Here is a 16,283-nt window from a genome sequence, read left to right on the forward strand (position 1 = left end):
CCAGTGCGAAAGTAATGATCATTTCTACGTTCCGGGCAACCTAGGCTTCACTCTAGGGCGTTGCTCCACCAGATCAAACAGTTAGGGCCTTAGAAGTTAACGCCCGAAGCATATAATACAAAATAAATAGAACAGTTTTTCCATCGTATAAGACGAATAATAGCAACCAGTGTGAAAGTTATGGTCATTTCTACGTTCCGGGCAACATAGGCTTCACCCCAGGGCGTTGTTCCACCAGATCGAAGAGTTAGGGCCTAAGACATGAACGCCAGCAGCATAAAATACAATATAAATACAACAGTTCTTCCATCATATAAAACGAATGATTGCAACCAGTATGAAAGTTATGGTCATTTCCACGTTCCGGGCAACCTAGGCATCACTCTATGGCGTTCTTCCACCACATCGAATAGCTACGGCCTCAGAAGTCAACGCCCGAAGCATAAAATGCAATAAAAGTACAACAGTGTTTCCATCGTATAAAACGAATAATTGTAACCTGTTTGATGGTTATGGACATATCTACGTTCCGGGCAATCTAGGCTTCACTGTAGGGCGTTGCTCCACCAAATCGAATAGTTAGGGCCTTAGAAGTCAACGCCCGAAGCATAAAATACAATATTAGTACAACAGTTTTTCCATCGTATAAAATGAATGATTGCGAACATTGTGAAAGTAATGGTCATTTCTACGTGCCTGGCAACCTACCCGTCACTCTAGGGCGTTGCTGCTCCACATCTGATAGCTACGGCCTTAGAAGCTAACGCCGAAAGCATAAAATACAATATAAATACAACAGCTTTGTCATCGTATAAAATGAATAATTGCAAACAGTGTGAAGGTAATGGTCATTTCTACGTTCCGAGCAACCTAGGCTTCACTCTAAGGCGTTGCTCCACCAGATCGAATAGTTAGGACCTTAGAAGTCAACGCCAGAAGCATAAAATACAATAAAGATGCAACAGTTTTTCCATCGTATAACAGGAATAATTGCAAACAGTGTGAAGGTAATGGTATGTTCTACGTTCCGGGCAAACTAGGCTACACGCTAGGGTGTTGCTCCACCAGATGGAATAGCTAGGGCCTTAGAAGTCAACGCCCGAAGCATAAAATGCAAAATAAATGGAACAGTTTTTCCATTCTATTAAACGAATAACTGCAACCAGTGTGAAGGTACTGGTCATTTCCACGTTCCGGGTAACCTAGGTTTCACTCTAGGGCGTTGCTCCACCAGATCGAATAGCTAGGGGCTTAGAATTCAACGCCAGAAGGATAAAATAAAATATAAGTACAACAGTTTTTCCATCGTATAAAATGCATAATTGCAGACATTGTGAAAGTAATGGTCATTTCTACGTTCCGGGCAACCTAGGCTTCACTGTAGAGTGATGCTCCACCAGATCGAATAGGTAGTGCCTTAGAAGGCAACGCCGGAAGCATAATATACAATATAAATACAACAGCTTTTCCATCGTATAGAATGAATAATTGCAAACAGTGTGAAAGTAATGGTCATGCCTACGTTCCGGGTAACCTAGGTTTCACTCTAGGGCGTTCCTCGACCAGATAGAATAGCTAGGGACTTAGAATTCAACGCCAGAAGAATAAAATATAATATAAGTACAACAGTTTTTCCATCGTATAAAATGAATATTTCCAAACATTGTGAAAGTAATGGTCATTTATACGTTCCGGGCAACCAATGCGACACTCTAGGGCGTTGCTCCACCACATCTAATAGCTACGGCCTTCAAAGTCAACGCCAGAAGCATAAAATACGATATAAATACAACAGCTTTTCCATCATATAAAACGAATAATGGTAACCAGTGTGAAAGTTATGGTCATTTCTACGTTCCGGTCAACCTAGGCTTCACTCTAGGACGTTGATCCACCAGATCGAATAGTTTGGGCCTATGAAGTCAACGCCAGAAGCATAAAATATAATAAAGGTGCAACAGTTTTTCCATCGTATAACAGGAATAACTGCAAACAGTGTGAAATTTATGGTCATTTCTACGTTCCTGGCAACCTAGGCTTCACTGTAGGGTGTTGCTCCACGAGATCGAGTAGTTAGGGCCTTAGAAGTGAATGCCAGAAGCATAAAATACGATATAAATACAACAGCTTTTCCATCGTATAAGACGAATAATTGCAACCAGTGTGAATGTAATGGTCATTTCTACGTTCCGGGCAACCTAGGCTTCACTCTAGGGCGTTGCTCCACCAGATCGGATAATTAGGGCCTTAGAAATCAACGCCAGAAGCATAAAATACAATAAAGATGCAACAGTTTTTCCATCGTAAAACAGGAATAATTGCAACCAGTGTGAAGGTAATGGTCTTTTCTACGTTCCGGGCAACCTAGGCTTCACTCTAGGGCGTTGCTCCACCAGATCAAACAGTTAGGGCCTTAGAAGTCAACGCCCGAAGCATTAAATACAAAATAAATAGAACAGTTTTTCCATTGTATAAAACGAATAATTGCTGCCAGTGTAAAAGTTATGGTCATTTCTAGGTTCCGGGCAACCTAGTCTTCACTCTAAGGCGTTGCTCCTCCAGATCGAATAGTTAGTGCCTTAGAAGTCAACGCCAGAAGCATAAAGTACAATATAAATACAACAGCTTTTCCATCGTATAAAACGAATAATTGCAACCAGTAGGAAACTTATGGACATTTCTACATTCCGAGCAACCTAGGCTTCACCCTAGGGCGTTGCTCCAACAGATTGAATAGCTAGGGCCTTAGAAGTCAACACCCGAAGCATAAAATGCAAAAAAAAAAACAGCAGTGTTTCCATCATATAACAGGAATAATTGCAACCAGTTTGAAAGTGATGGCCAATTCTACGTTCCGGGCAACCTAGACTTCACTCTAAGGCGTTGCTCCACCAGATCGTATAGTTAGTGCCTTAGAAGTCAACGTCAGAGGCATAAAATACAATATAAATACAACAGCTCTTCCATCGTATAAAGCGAATAATTGCAACCAGTGCGAAAGTTATGGTCATTTCTACATTCCGAGAAACCTAGGCTTCACTCTAGGGCGGTGCTCTACCAGATTAAATAGTTAGGTCGTAAGAAGTCAACGCCAGAAGCATAAAATACAATATAAATACAACAGCTTTTCCATCGTATATAATGTATATTTGCAAACAGTGTGAAAGTGATGTTCATTTCTACGTTCCGGGCAACATAGGCTTCACTCTAGGGCGTTGCTCCACTAGTTCGAATAGTTAGTACCTTAGAAGTCAACGCCAGATGTATAAAATACAATATAAATACAACAGTTTTACCATCGTATAAAACGAATAATTGCAACCAGAATGAAAGTTACCGTCATTTCTACGTTCCGGGCAACCTAGGCTTCACTCCAGGACGTTGCTCCACCAGATCGAATAATTAGGGCCTTAGAAATCAACGCCAGAAGCATAAAATACAATAAAGATGCAACAGTTTTTCCATCGTAAAACAGGAATAATTGCAACCAGTGTGAAGATAATGGTCTTTTCTACGTTCCGGGCAACCTAGGCTTCACTCTAGGGCGGTGCACCACCAGATCAAATAGTTAGGGCCTAAGAAGTCAACGCCAGAAGCATAAAATACAACATAAATACAACAGATTTTCCATCGTATATAATGTATATTTGCAAACAGTGTGAAAGTAATGGTCATTTCTACGTACCGGGCAACCTAGGCTCCACTCTCGGGCGTTGCTCCACCAAATCGAATAGCTAAGGCTTTAGAAGTCAACGCCAGAAGCATAAAATACAATAAAGATGCAAAAGTTTTTCCATCGTATAACAGGAATAACTGCAAACAGTGTGAAAGTAATGGTCATTTCCATGTTCCGTGCCTCCTAGTCTTCACTCTGGGGCGTTGTTCCACAAGATCGAATAGTTAGGGCCTAAGAAGTCAATGCCAGAAGCATAAAATACAATATAAATATAACAGTTTTTCCATCGTCTAAAACGAATAATAGCAACCAGTGTGAAAGTTATGGTCATTTCTACGTCCCGGGCAACATTGGCTTCACTCTAGGGCGTTGCTCCACCAGATCAAACAGTTAGGGCCTTAGAAGTCAACGCCCGAAGCATTAAATACAAAATAAATAGAACAGTTTTTCCATTGTATAAAACGAATAATTGCAACCTGTGTGAAGGTTATGGTCATATCTACGTTCCGGGCAACTTTGGCTTCACTCTAGGGCGTTGCTCCACCAGATCAAACAGTTAGGGCCTTAGAAGTCAACGCCCGAAGCATTAACTACAAAATAAATAGAACAGTTTTTCCATTGTATAAAACGAATAATTGCTGCCAGTGTAAATGTTATGGTCATTTCTACGTTCCGGGCAACCTAGGTTTCACTCCAGGGCGTTGTTCCACCAGATCGAATGGTTAGGGCCCAAGAAGTCAACGACAGAAGCATAAAATGCAATATAAATATAACAGTTTTCTCATCGTATAAAACGAATAATAGCAACCAGTGTGAAAGTTATGGTCATTTCTACGTTCCGGGCAACCTAGGCTTCACTCTATGGCGTTCTTCCACCACATCGAATAGCTACGGCCTCAGAAGTCACCGCCTGGAGTATAAAATACAATAAAAATACAACAGTCTTTCCATCCTATAACAGGAATAATTGCAACCCGTGTGAAGGTGATGGTCATTTCTACGTTCCAGGCAACCTAGGCTTCACTCTAGGGCGTTGTTCCTCCAGATCGTATGGTTAGGGCCTAAAAAGTCAACGCTAGAAGCATAAAATACGATATAAATACAACTGCTTTTCCATCGTATAAAACGAATAATTGCAACCAGTGTGAAAGTAATGGTCATTTCTACGTTCCGGGCAACCTAGGCTTCACTCTAGGGCGGTGCTCTACCAGATTAAATAGTTAGGTCGTAAGAAGTCAACGCCAGAAGCATAAAATACAATAAAAATACAACAGTCTTTCCATCCTATAACAGGAATAATAGCAACCCGTGTGAAAGTGATGGTCAGTTCTACGTTCCAGGCAACCTAGGCTTCACTCTAGGGCGTTGTTCCACCAGATCGAATAGTTAGGGCCTTAGAAGTCAACGCCAGAAGTATAAAATACGATATAAATACAACAGCTTTTCCATCGTATAAAACGAATAATTGCAATCAGTGTGAAAGTAATGGTCATTTCTACGTTCCGGGCAACCGAGGCTTCACCCTAGGGCGTTGCTCCACCAGATGAAACAGTTAGGGCCTTAGAAGTCAACGCCCGAAGCATAAAATACAAAATAAGTACAACGGCTTTTCCATCGTATAAAAGGAATAATTGCAAACAGTGTGAAAGTAATGATCATTTCTACGTTCCGAGCACCCTAGGCGTCACTCTAGGGCGTTGCTCCACCACATCTAATAGCTCCGGCCTTAGAAGTCAACGCCAGAGGCATAAAATACAATATAAATACAACAGCTTTTCCATCGTATAAAACGAATAATTGCAACCAGTGTGAAAGTTATGGTCATTTCTACATTCCGAGCAACCTAGGCTTCACTCTAGGGCGGTGCTCTACCAGATTAAATAGTTAGGTCGTAAGAAGTCAACGCCAGAAGCATAAAATACAATATAAATACAACAGCTTTTCCATCGTATATAATGTATATTTGCAAACAGTGTGAAGGTAATGGTCATTTCCATGTTCCGGGCAACCTAGGCTTCACTCTAGGGCGTTGTTCCACCAGATCGAATAGTTAGGGCCTAAGAGGTCAACGCCAGAAGCATAAAATACGATATAAATACAACAGCTTTTCCATCGTATAAAACGAATAATTGCAACCAGTGTGGAAGTTATGGTCATTTCTACGTCCCGAGCACCCTAGGCGTCACTCTAGGGCGTTGCTCCACCACATCTAATAGCTACGGCCTTAGAAGTCAACGCCAGAGGCATAAAATACAATATAAATACAACAGCTCTTCCATCGTATAAAGCGAATAATTGCAACCAGTGTAAAAGTTATGGTCATTTCTACATTCCGAGCAACCTAGGCTTCACTCTAGGGCGGTGCTCTACCAGATTAAATAGTTAGGTCGTAAGAAGTCAACGCCAGAAGCATAAAATACAATATAAATACAACAGCTTTTCCATCGTATATAATGTATATTTGCAAACAGTGTGAAAGTGATGTTCATTTCTACGTTCCGGGCAACATAGGCTTCACTCTAGGGCGTTGCTCCACTAGTTCGAATAGTTAGTACCTTAGAAGACAACGCCAGATGTATAAAATACAATATAAATACAACAGTTTTTCCATCGTATAAAACGAATAATTGCAACCAGAATGAAAGTTACCGTTATTTCTACGTTCCGGGCAACCTAGGCTTCACTCCAGGACGTTGCTCCACCAGATCGAATAATTAGGGCCTTAGAAATCAACGCCAGAAGCATAAAATACAATAAAGATGCAACAGTTTTTCCATCGTAAAACAGGAATAATTGCAACCAGTGTGAAGATAATGGTCTTTTCTACGTTCCGGGCAACCTAGGCTTCACTCTAGGGCGGTGCACCACCAGATCAAATAGTTAGGGCCTAAGAAGTCAACGCCAGAAGCATAAAATACAACATAAATACAACAGATTTTCCATCGTATATAATGTATATTTGCAAACAGTGTGAAAGTAATGGTCATTTCTACGTACCGGGCAACCTAGGCTCCACTCTCGGGCGTTGCTCCACCAAATCGAATAGCTAGGGCTTTAGAAGTCAACGCCAGAAGCATAAAATACAATAAAGATGCAAAAGTTTTTCCATCGTATAACAGGAATAACTGCAAACAGTGTGAAAGTAATGGTCATTTCCATGTTCCGTGCCTCCTAGTCTTCACTCTGGGGCGTTGTTCCACCAGATCGAATAGTTAGGGCCTTGGAAGTGAACGCCAGAAGCATAAAATACAATATAAATACAACAGTCTTTCCATCCTATAACAGGAATAATTAGAACCCGTGTGAAAGTCATGGTCATTTCTACGTTCCAGGCAACCTAGGCTTCACTCTAGGGCGTTGTTCCACCAGATCGAATAGCTAGGGCCTAAGAAGTCAACGCCCGAAGCATAAAATACAATATAAATATAACAGTTTTTCCATCGCATAAACGGAATAATAACAACCAGTGAGAATGTTATGGTCATTTCTACGTTCCAGGCAACCTAGGATTCACTCTAGGGCGTTGTTCCACCAGATCGAATAGTTCGGGCCTAAGAAGTCAACGCCAGAAGCATAAAATACGAAATAAATACAACAGCTTTTCCGTCGTATAAAACGAATAATTGCAACCAGTGTGAAAGTTATGGTCATTTCTACGTTCCAGGCAACCTAGGCTTCACTCTAGGGCGTTGCTCTACCAGATCGAATAGTTAGTGCCTTTGAGGTCAACGCCAGAAGCATAAAATACAATATAAATACATCAGCTTTTCCATCGTATAAAACGAATAATTGCAATCAGTGTGAAAGTAATGGTCATTTCTACGTTCCGGGCAACCGAGGCTTCACCCTAGGGCGTTGCTCCACCAGATGAAACAGTTAGGGCCTTAGAAGTCAACGCCCGAAGCATAAAATACAAAATAAGTACAACGGCTTTTCCATCGTATAAAAGGAATAATTGCAAACAGTGTGAAAGTAATGATCATTTCTACGTTCCGAGCACCCTAGGCGTCTCTCTAGGGCGTTGCTCCACCACATCTAATAGCTCCGGCCTTAGAAGTCAACGCCAGAGGCATAAAATACAATATAAATACAACAGCTTTTCCATCGTATAAAACGAATAATTGCAACCAGTGTGAAAGTTATGGTCATTTCTACATTCCGAGCAACCTAGGCTTCACTCTAGGGCGGTGCTCTACCAGATTAAATAGTTAGGTCGTAAGAAGTCAACGCCAGAAGCATTAAATACAAAATAAATAGAACAGTTTTTCCATTGTATAAAACGAATAATTGCAACCTGTGTGAAGGTTATGGTCATATCTACGTTCCGGGCAACTTTGGCTTCACTCTAGGGCGTTGCTCCACCAGATCAAACAGTTAGGGCCTTAGAAGTCAACGCCCGAAGCATTAACTACAAAACAAATAGAACAGTTTTTCCATTGTATAAAACGAATAATTGCTGCCAGTGTAAATGTTATGGTCATTTCTACGTCCCGGGCAACCTAGGTGTCACTCCAGGGCGTTGCTCCACCAGATCGAATAGTTACGGCCTAAGAAGTCAACGCCAGAAGCATAAAATACGATATAAATACAACAGCTTTTCCATCGTATAAAAGGAATAATTGCAAACAGTGTGAAAGTAATGGTCATTTCTACGTTCCGGGCAAACTAGGCTTCACTCTACGGCGTTGCTCCACCATATCGAATAGTTAGTGCCTTAGAAGTCAACGCCAGAAGCATAAAATACAATATAAATACAACAGTTTTTCCATCGTATAAAACGAATAATTGCAACCAGTATGAAACTTATGGTCATTTCTACTTTCCGAGCAACCTAGGCTTCAGCCTAGGGCGTTGCTCCAACAGATTGAATAGTTAGGGCCTTACAAGTCAACGCCCGAACCATAAAATGCAAAAAAAATACAACAGTGATTACATCATATAACAGGAACAATTGCAACCAGTTTGAAATTGATGGCCAATTCTACGTTCCGGGCAACCTAGGTTTCACTCGAGGGCGTTGCTCCACCAGATCGAATAGTTACGGCCAAAGAAATCAACGCCAGAAGCATAAAATACGATATAAATACAACAGCTTTTCCATCGTATAAAACGAATAATTCCAACCAGTGTGAAAGTAATGGTCATTTCTACGTTCCGAGCACCCTAGGCGTCACTCTAGGGCGTTGCTCCACCACATCTAATAGCTACGGCCTTAGAAGTCAACGCCAGAGGCATAAAATACAATATAAATACAACAGCTTTTCCATCGTATAAAACGAATAATTGCAACCAGTGTGAAAGTTATGTTCATTTCTACGTTCCGGGCAACCTAGGCGTCACTCTATGGCGTTCATCCACCACATCGAATAGCTACGGCCTCAGAAGTCACCGCATGAAGTATAAAATACAATAAAAATACAACAGTCTTTCCACCTTATAACAGGAATAATTGCAACCCGTGTGAAAGTGATGGTCATTTCTACGTTCCGGGCAACCTAGGCTTCACTCTGGGGCGTTGCTCCACCAGATCAAACAGTTAGGGCCTTAGAAGCCAACGCCCGAAGCATTAAATACAAAATAAGTAGAACAGTTTTTCATTGTATAAAACGAATAATTGCTACCAGTGTAAAAGTTATGGTCATTTCTACGTTCCGGGCAACCTAGGCTTCACCCGAGGGCGTTGTTCCACCAGATCGAATAGTTAGGGCCTTGGAAGTGAACGCCAGAAGCATAAAATACAATATAAATACAACAGTCTTTCCATCCTATAACAGGAATAATTAGAACCCGTGTGAAAGTCATGGTCATTTCTACGTTCCAGGCAACCTAGGCTTCACTCTAGGGCGTTGTTCCACCAGATCGAATAGCTAGGGCCTAAGAAGTCAACGCCCGAAGCATAAAATACAATATAAATATAACAGTTTTTCCATCGCATAAACGGAATAATAACAACCAGTGAGAATGTTATGGTCATTTCTACGTTCCAGGCAACCTAGGATTCACTCTAGGGCGTTGTTCCACCAGATCGAATAGTTCGGGCCTAAGAAGTCAACTCCAGAAGCATAAAATACGAAATAAATACAACAGCTTTTCCGTCGTATAAAACGAATAATTGCAACCAGTGTGAAAGTTATGGTCATTTCTACGTTCCGGGCAACCTAGGCTTCACTCTAGGGCGTTGCTCTACCAGATCGAATAGTTAGTGCCTTTGAGGTCAACGCCAGAAGCATAAAATACAATATAAATACATCAGTTTTTCCATCGTATAAAACGAATAATTGCAACCAGTTTGAAAGTGACGGCCAATTCCACCTTCCGGGCAATCTAGGCTTCACTCTAGGGCGTTGCTCCACCAGATCGAATAGTTAGTGCCTTGGAAGTCAACGCCAGAAGCATAAAATACAATATAAATGCAACAGATTTTCCATCGTATAAAACGAATAATTGCAACCAGTATGAAACTTATGGTCATTTCTACTTTCCGAGCAACCTATGCTTCACCCTAGGGCGTTGCTCCAACAGGTTGAATAGTTAGGGCCTTAGAAGTCAACGCCCGAACCATAAAATGCAAAAAAAATACAACAGTGTTTCCATCATATAACAGGAATAATTGCAAACAGTTTGAAAGTGATGGCCAATTCTACGTTCCGGGTAACCTAGGTTTCACTCCAGGGCGTTGCTCCACCAGACCGAATAGTTACGGCCTAAGAAGTCAACGCCAGAAGCATAAAATACGATATAAATACAACAGCGTTTCCACCGAATAAAACGAATAATTGCAACCAGTGTGAATGTTATGGTCATTTCTACATTCCGAGCAACCTAGGCTTCACTCTAGGGCGTTGCTCCACCAGATCGAATAGTTAGTGCCTTAGAAGTCAACGCCAGAAGCATAAAATACAATATAAATACAACAGTTTTTCCATCGTATAAAACGAATAATTGCAACCAGTATGAAACTTATGGACATTTCTACTTTCCGAGCAACCTAGGCTTCACCCTAGGGCGTTGCTCCAACAGATTGAATAGTTAGGGCCTTGAAGTCAACGCCCGAAGCATAAAATGCAATAAAAATACGACTGTGTTTCCATCATATAACAGGAATAATTGCAACCAGTTTGAAAGTGATGGCCAATTCTACGTTCCGGCAACCTAGGCTTCACTCTAGGGCGTTGCTCCACCAGATCGAATAGTTAGGTCCTTAGAAGTAAACGCCAGAAGCATAAAATACGATATAAATACAACAGCTTTTCCACCGTATAAAAGGAATAATTGCAAACAGTGTGAAAGTAATGGTCATTTCTACGTTCCGGGCAACCTAGGCTCCACTCTAGGGCGTTGCTCCACCAGATCGAAATGTTAGGGCCTAAGAAGTCAAGGCCCGGATCATAAAACACGATATAAATAAAACAGCATTTCCAATGTATTAAATGAATAATTGCAAACAGTGTGAAGGTAGTGGTCATTTCTACGTTCCGAGCAACCTATGCTTCACTCTAGGGCGGTGCTCGAACATATCGAATAGCTACGGCCTTAGAAGTCTACGCCTGAAGCATAAAATACAATATAAATATAACAGCTTTTCCATCGTATAGAACGAATAATATCAACCAGTGTGAAAGTTATGGTCATTTCTACGTCCGGGCTACCTAGGCTTCACTCTATGGCGTTCTTCCACCACATCGAATAGCAACGGCCTCAGAAGTCAACGCCAGAAGCATAAAATACAATATAAATATAACAGTTTTTCCATCATATAAAACGAATAATAGCAACCAGTGTTAAAGTTATGGTCATTTCTAAGTTCCGGGCAACCTAGGTTTCACTCTAGAGCGTTGCTCCACCAGATCATACAGTTAGGGCCTTAGAAGTCAACGCCCGAAGCATAAAACACAAAATAAATAGAACGGTTTTTCCATTGTATAAAACGAATGATTGCTACCAGTGTAAAAGTTATGGTCATTCCTACGTTCCGGACCACGTAGGCTTCACACTAGGGCGTTGCTCCACCAGATCAGACAGTTAGGGCCTTAGAAGTCAACGCCCGAAGCATTAAATTCAAAATAAATAGAACAGTTTTTCCATTGTTTAAAACGAATGATTGCTACCAGTGTAAAAGTTATGGTCATTTCTACGTTCCGGGCAGCCTAGGTTTCACTCCCGGGCGTTGCTCCTCCAGATCGTATAGTTACGGCCTAAGAAGTCAACGCCAGAAGCATAAAATACGTTAAAGATGCAACAGTTTTTCCATCGTATAAAACGAATAGTTGCAACCAGTGTGAAAGTTATGGTCATTTCTACATTCCGAGCAACCTAGGCTTCACTCTAGGGCGTTGCTCCGCCAGATCGAATAGTTAGGGCCTTAGAAGTCAACGCCAGAAGCATAAATTACGATATAAATACAACAGCTTTTATATCGTATAAAACGAATAATTGCAACCAGTGTGAAAGTAATAGTCATTTCTACGTTCCGAGCACCCTAGGCACCACTCTAGGGCGTTGCTCCACCACATCTAATAGCTACGGCCTTAGAAGTCATCGCCAAAGGCATAAAATACAATATAAATACAACAGTGTTTCCATCATATAACTGGAATAATTGCAACCAGTTTGAAAGTGATGGCCAATTCCACGTTCCGGGCAACCGAGGCTTCACTCTAGGGCGTTGCTCCACCAGATGAAACAGTTAGGGCCTTAGAAGTCAACGCCCGAAGCATAAAATACAAAATAAATACAACAGCTTTTCCATCGTATAAAAGCAATAATTGAAAACAGTGTGAAAGTAATGGTCATTTCTGCGTTCCGAGCAATCTAGGCTTCACTCTAGGGCGGTGCTCCACCATATCGAATAGCTACGGATTAAGAAGCCTACGCCTGAAGCATAAAATACAATAAAAATACAACAGTGCTTCCATCATATAACAGGAATGATTGCAACCAGTTTGAAAGTGATGGCCAATTCTACGTTCCGGGCAACCTAGGTTTCACTCCAGGGCGTTGTTCCACCAGATCGAATGGTTAGGGCCCAAGAAGTCAACGACAGAAGCATAAAATGCAATATAAATATAACAGTTTTCTCATCGTATAAAACGAATGATAGCAACCAGTGTGAAAGTTATGGTCATTTCTACGTTCCGGGCAACCTAGGCTTCACTCTATGACGTTCTTGCACCACATCGAATAGCTACGGCCTCAGAAGTCACCGCCTGGAGTATAAAATACAATAAAAATACAACAGCTTTCCCATCGTATAAAACGAATAATTGCAACCAGTGTGAAAGTTATGGTCATTTCTACATTCCGAGCAACCTAGGCTTCTAGGGCGGTGCTCTACCAGATTAAATAGTTAGGTCGTAAGAAGTCAACGCCAGAAGCATAAAATACAATAAAAATACAACAGTCTTTCCATCCTATAACAGGAATAATAGCAACCCGTGTGAAAGTGATGGTCAGTTCTACGTTCCAGGCAACCTAGGCTTCACTCTAGGGCGTTGTTCCACCAGATCGAATAGTTAGGGCCTTAGAAGTCAACGCCAGAAGCATAAAATACGATATAAATACAACAGCTTTTCCATCGTATAAAACGAATAATTGCAACCAGGGTGACAGTAATGGTCACTTCTACGTTCCGAGCACCCTAGGCACCACTCTAGGGCGTTGCTCCACCACACCTCATAGCTACGGCCATAGAAGTCATCGCCAGAGGCATAAAATACAATATAAATACAACAGTGTTTCCATCATATAACAGGAATAATTGCAACCAGTTTGAAAGTGATGGCCAATTCTACGTTCCGGGCAACCGAGGCTTCACCCTAGGGCGTTGCTCCACCAGATGAAACAGTTAGGGCCTTAGAAGTCAACGCCCGAAGCATAAAATACAAAATAAGTACAACGGCTTTTCCATCGTATAAAAGGAATAATTGCAAACAGTGTGAATGTAATGGTCATTTCTACGTTCCGAGCACCCTAGGCGTCACTCTAGGGCGTTGCTCCACCACATCTAATAGCTACGGCCTTAGAAGTCAACGCCAGAGGCATAAAATACAATATAAATACAACAGCTTTTCCATCGTATAAAACGAATAATTGCTACCAGTGTGAAAGTTATGGTCATTTCTACATTCCGAGCAACCTAGGCTTCACTCTAGGGCGGTGCTCTGCCAGATTAAATAGTTAGGTCGTAAGAAGTCAACGCCAGAAGCATAAAATACAATATAAATACAACAGCTTTTCCATCGTATATAATGTCTATTTGCAAACAGTGTGAAAGTAATGGTCATTTCCATGTTCCGGGCAACCTAGGCTTCACTCTAGGGCGTTGTTCCACCAGATCGAATAGTTAGGGCCTAAGAGGTCAACGCCAGAAGCATAAAATACGATATAAATACAACAGCTTTTCCATCGTATAAAACGAATAATTGCAACCAGTATGAAACTTATGGTCATTTCTACTTTCCGAGCAACCTAGGCTTCACCCTAGGGCGTTGCTCCAACAGATTGAATAGTTAGGGCCTTAGAGGTCAACGCCCGAAGCATAAAATGCAATAAAAATACAACAGTGTTTCCATAATATAACAGGAATAATTGCAACCAGTTTGAAAGTGATGGCCAATTCTACGTTCCGGGCAACCTAGGTTTCACTCCAGGGCGTTGCTCCACCAGACCGAATAGTTACGGCCTAAGAAGTCAACGCCAGAAGCATAAAATACGGTATAAATACAACAGCTTTTCCATCGTATAAAACGATTAATTGCAACCAGTTTGAAAGTAATGGTCTTTTCTACGTACCGAGCACCCTAGGCGTCACTCTAGGGCGTTGCTCCACTAGATCGAATAGCTAGGGCCTTAGAAGTCAACGCCAGAAGCATAAAATACAATATAAATACAACAGTTTTTCCATCGTATAAAACGAATAATTGCAACCAGTTTGAAACCCATGGTCATTTCTACTTTCCGAGCAACCTAGGCTTCACCCTAGGTCGTTGCTCCACCAGATCGAATAGTTAGCGCCTTGGAAGTCAACGCCAGAAGCATAAAATACAATATAAATACAACAGTTTTTCCATCGCATAAAACGAATAATTGCAACGAATATGAAACTTATGGACATTTCTACTTTCGGAGCAACCTAGGCTTCTCCTTAGGGCGTTGCTCCAACAGATTGAATAGTTAGGGCCTTAGAAGTCAACGCCCGAACCATAAAATGCAAAAAAAATACAACAGTGTTTCCATCATATAACAGGAATAATTGCAAACAGTTTGAATGTGATAGCCAATTCTACGTTCCGGGTAACCTAGGTTTCACTCCAGGGCGTTGCTCCAGCAGACCGAATAGTTACGGCCTAAGAAGTCACCGCCAGAAGCATAAAATACGATATAAATACAACAGCGTTTCCATCGTATAAAACGAATAATTGCAACCAGTGTGAAAGTTATGGTCATTTCTACATTCCGAGCAACCTAGGCTTCACTCTAGGGCGTTGCTCCACCAGATGGAATAGTTCGGTCCATAGAAGTGAACGCCAGAAGCATAAAATACGATATAAATACAACAGCGTTTCCATCGCATAAACCGAATAATAACAACCAGTGAGAATGTTATGGTCATTTCTACGTTCCAGGCAACCTAGGCTTCACTCTAGGGCGTTGTTCCACCAGATCGAATAGTTAGGGCCTAAGAAGTCAACGCCAGAAGCATAAAATACGATATAAATACAACAGCTTTTCCGTCGTATAAAACGAATAATTGCAACCAGTGTGAAAGTTATGGTCATTTCTACGTTCCGGGCAACCTAGGCTTCACTCTAGGGCGTTGCTCCACCAGATCGAATAGTTAGTACCTTTGAGGTCAACGCCAGAAGCATAAAATACAATATAAATACATCAGTTTTTCCATCGTATAAAACGAATAATTGCAACCAGTTTGAAAGTGACGGCCAATTCTACCTTCCGGGCAATGTAGGCTTCACTCTAGGGCGTTGCTCCACCAGATCGAATAGTTAGTGCCTTAGAAGTCAACGCCAGAAGCATAAAATACAATATAAATACAACAGTTTTTCCATCGCATAAAACGAATAATTGCAACGAGTATGAAACTTATGGACATTTCTACTTTCGGAGCAACCTAGGCTTCTTCTTAGGGCGTTGCTCCAACAGATTGAATAGTTAGGGCCTTAGAGGTCAACGCCCGAACCATAAAATGCAAAAAAAATACAACAGTGTTTCCATCATATAACAGGAATAATTGCAAACAGTTTGAATGTGATAGCCAATTCTACGTTCCAGGCAACCTAGGTTTCACTCCAGGGCGTTGCTCCACCAGACCGAATAGTTACGGCCTAAGAAGTCAACGCCCGAAGCATAAAATACAATATAAATATAACAGTTTTTCCATCGCATAAACGGAATAATAACAACCAGTGAGAATGTTATGGTCATTTCTACGTTCCAGGCAACCTAGGATTCACTCTAGGGCGTTGTTCCACCAGATCGAATAGTTCGGGCCTAAGAAGTCAACGCCAGAAGCATAAAATACGAAATAAATACAACAGCTTTTCCGGCGTATAAAACGAATAATTGCAACCAGTGTGAAAGTTATGGTCAT

Source organism: Calliopsis andreniformis, unplaced genomic scaffold (genome assembly GCF_051401765.1).
Source record: "Calliopsis andreniformis isolate RMS-2024a unplaced genomic scaffold, iyCalAndr_principal scaffold0002, whole genome shotgun sequence".
Classification (NCBI taxonomy): Eukaryota; Metazoa; Arthropoda; class Insecta; order Hymenoptera; family Andrenidae; genus Calliopsis; species Calliopsis andreniformis.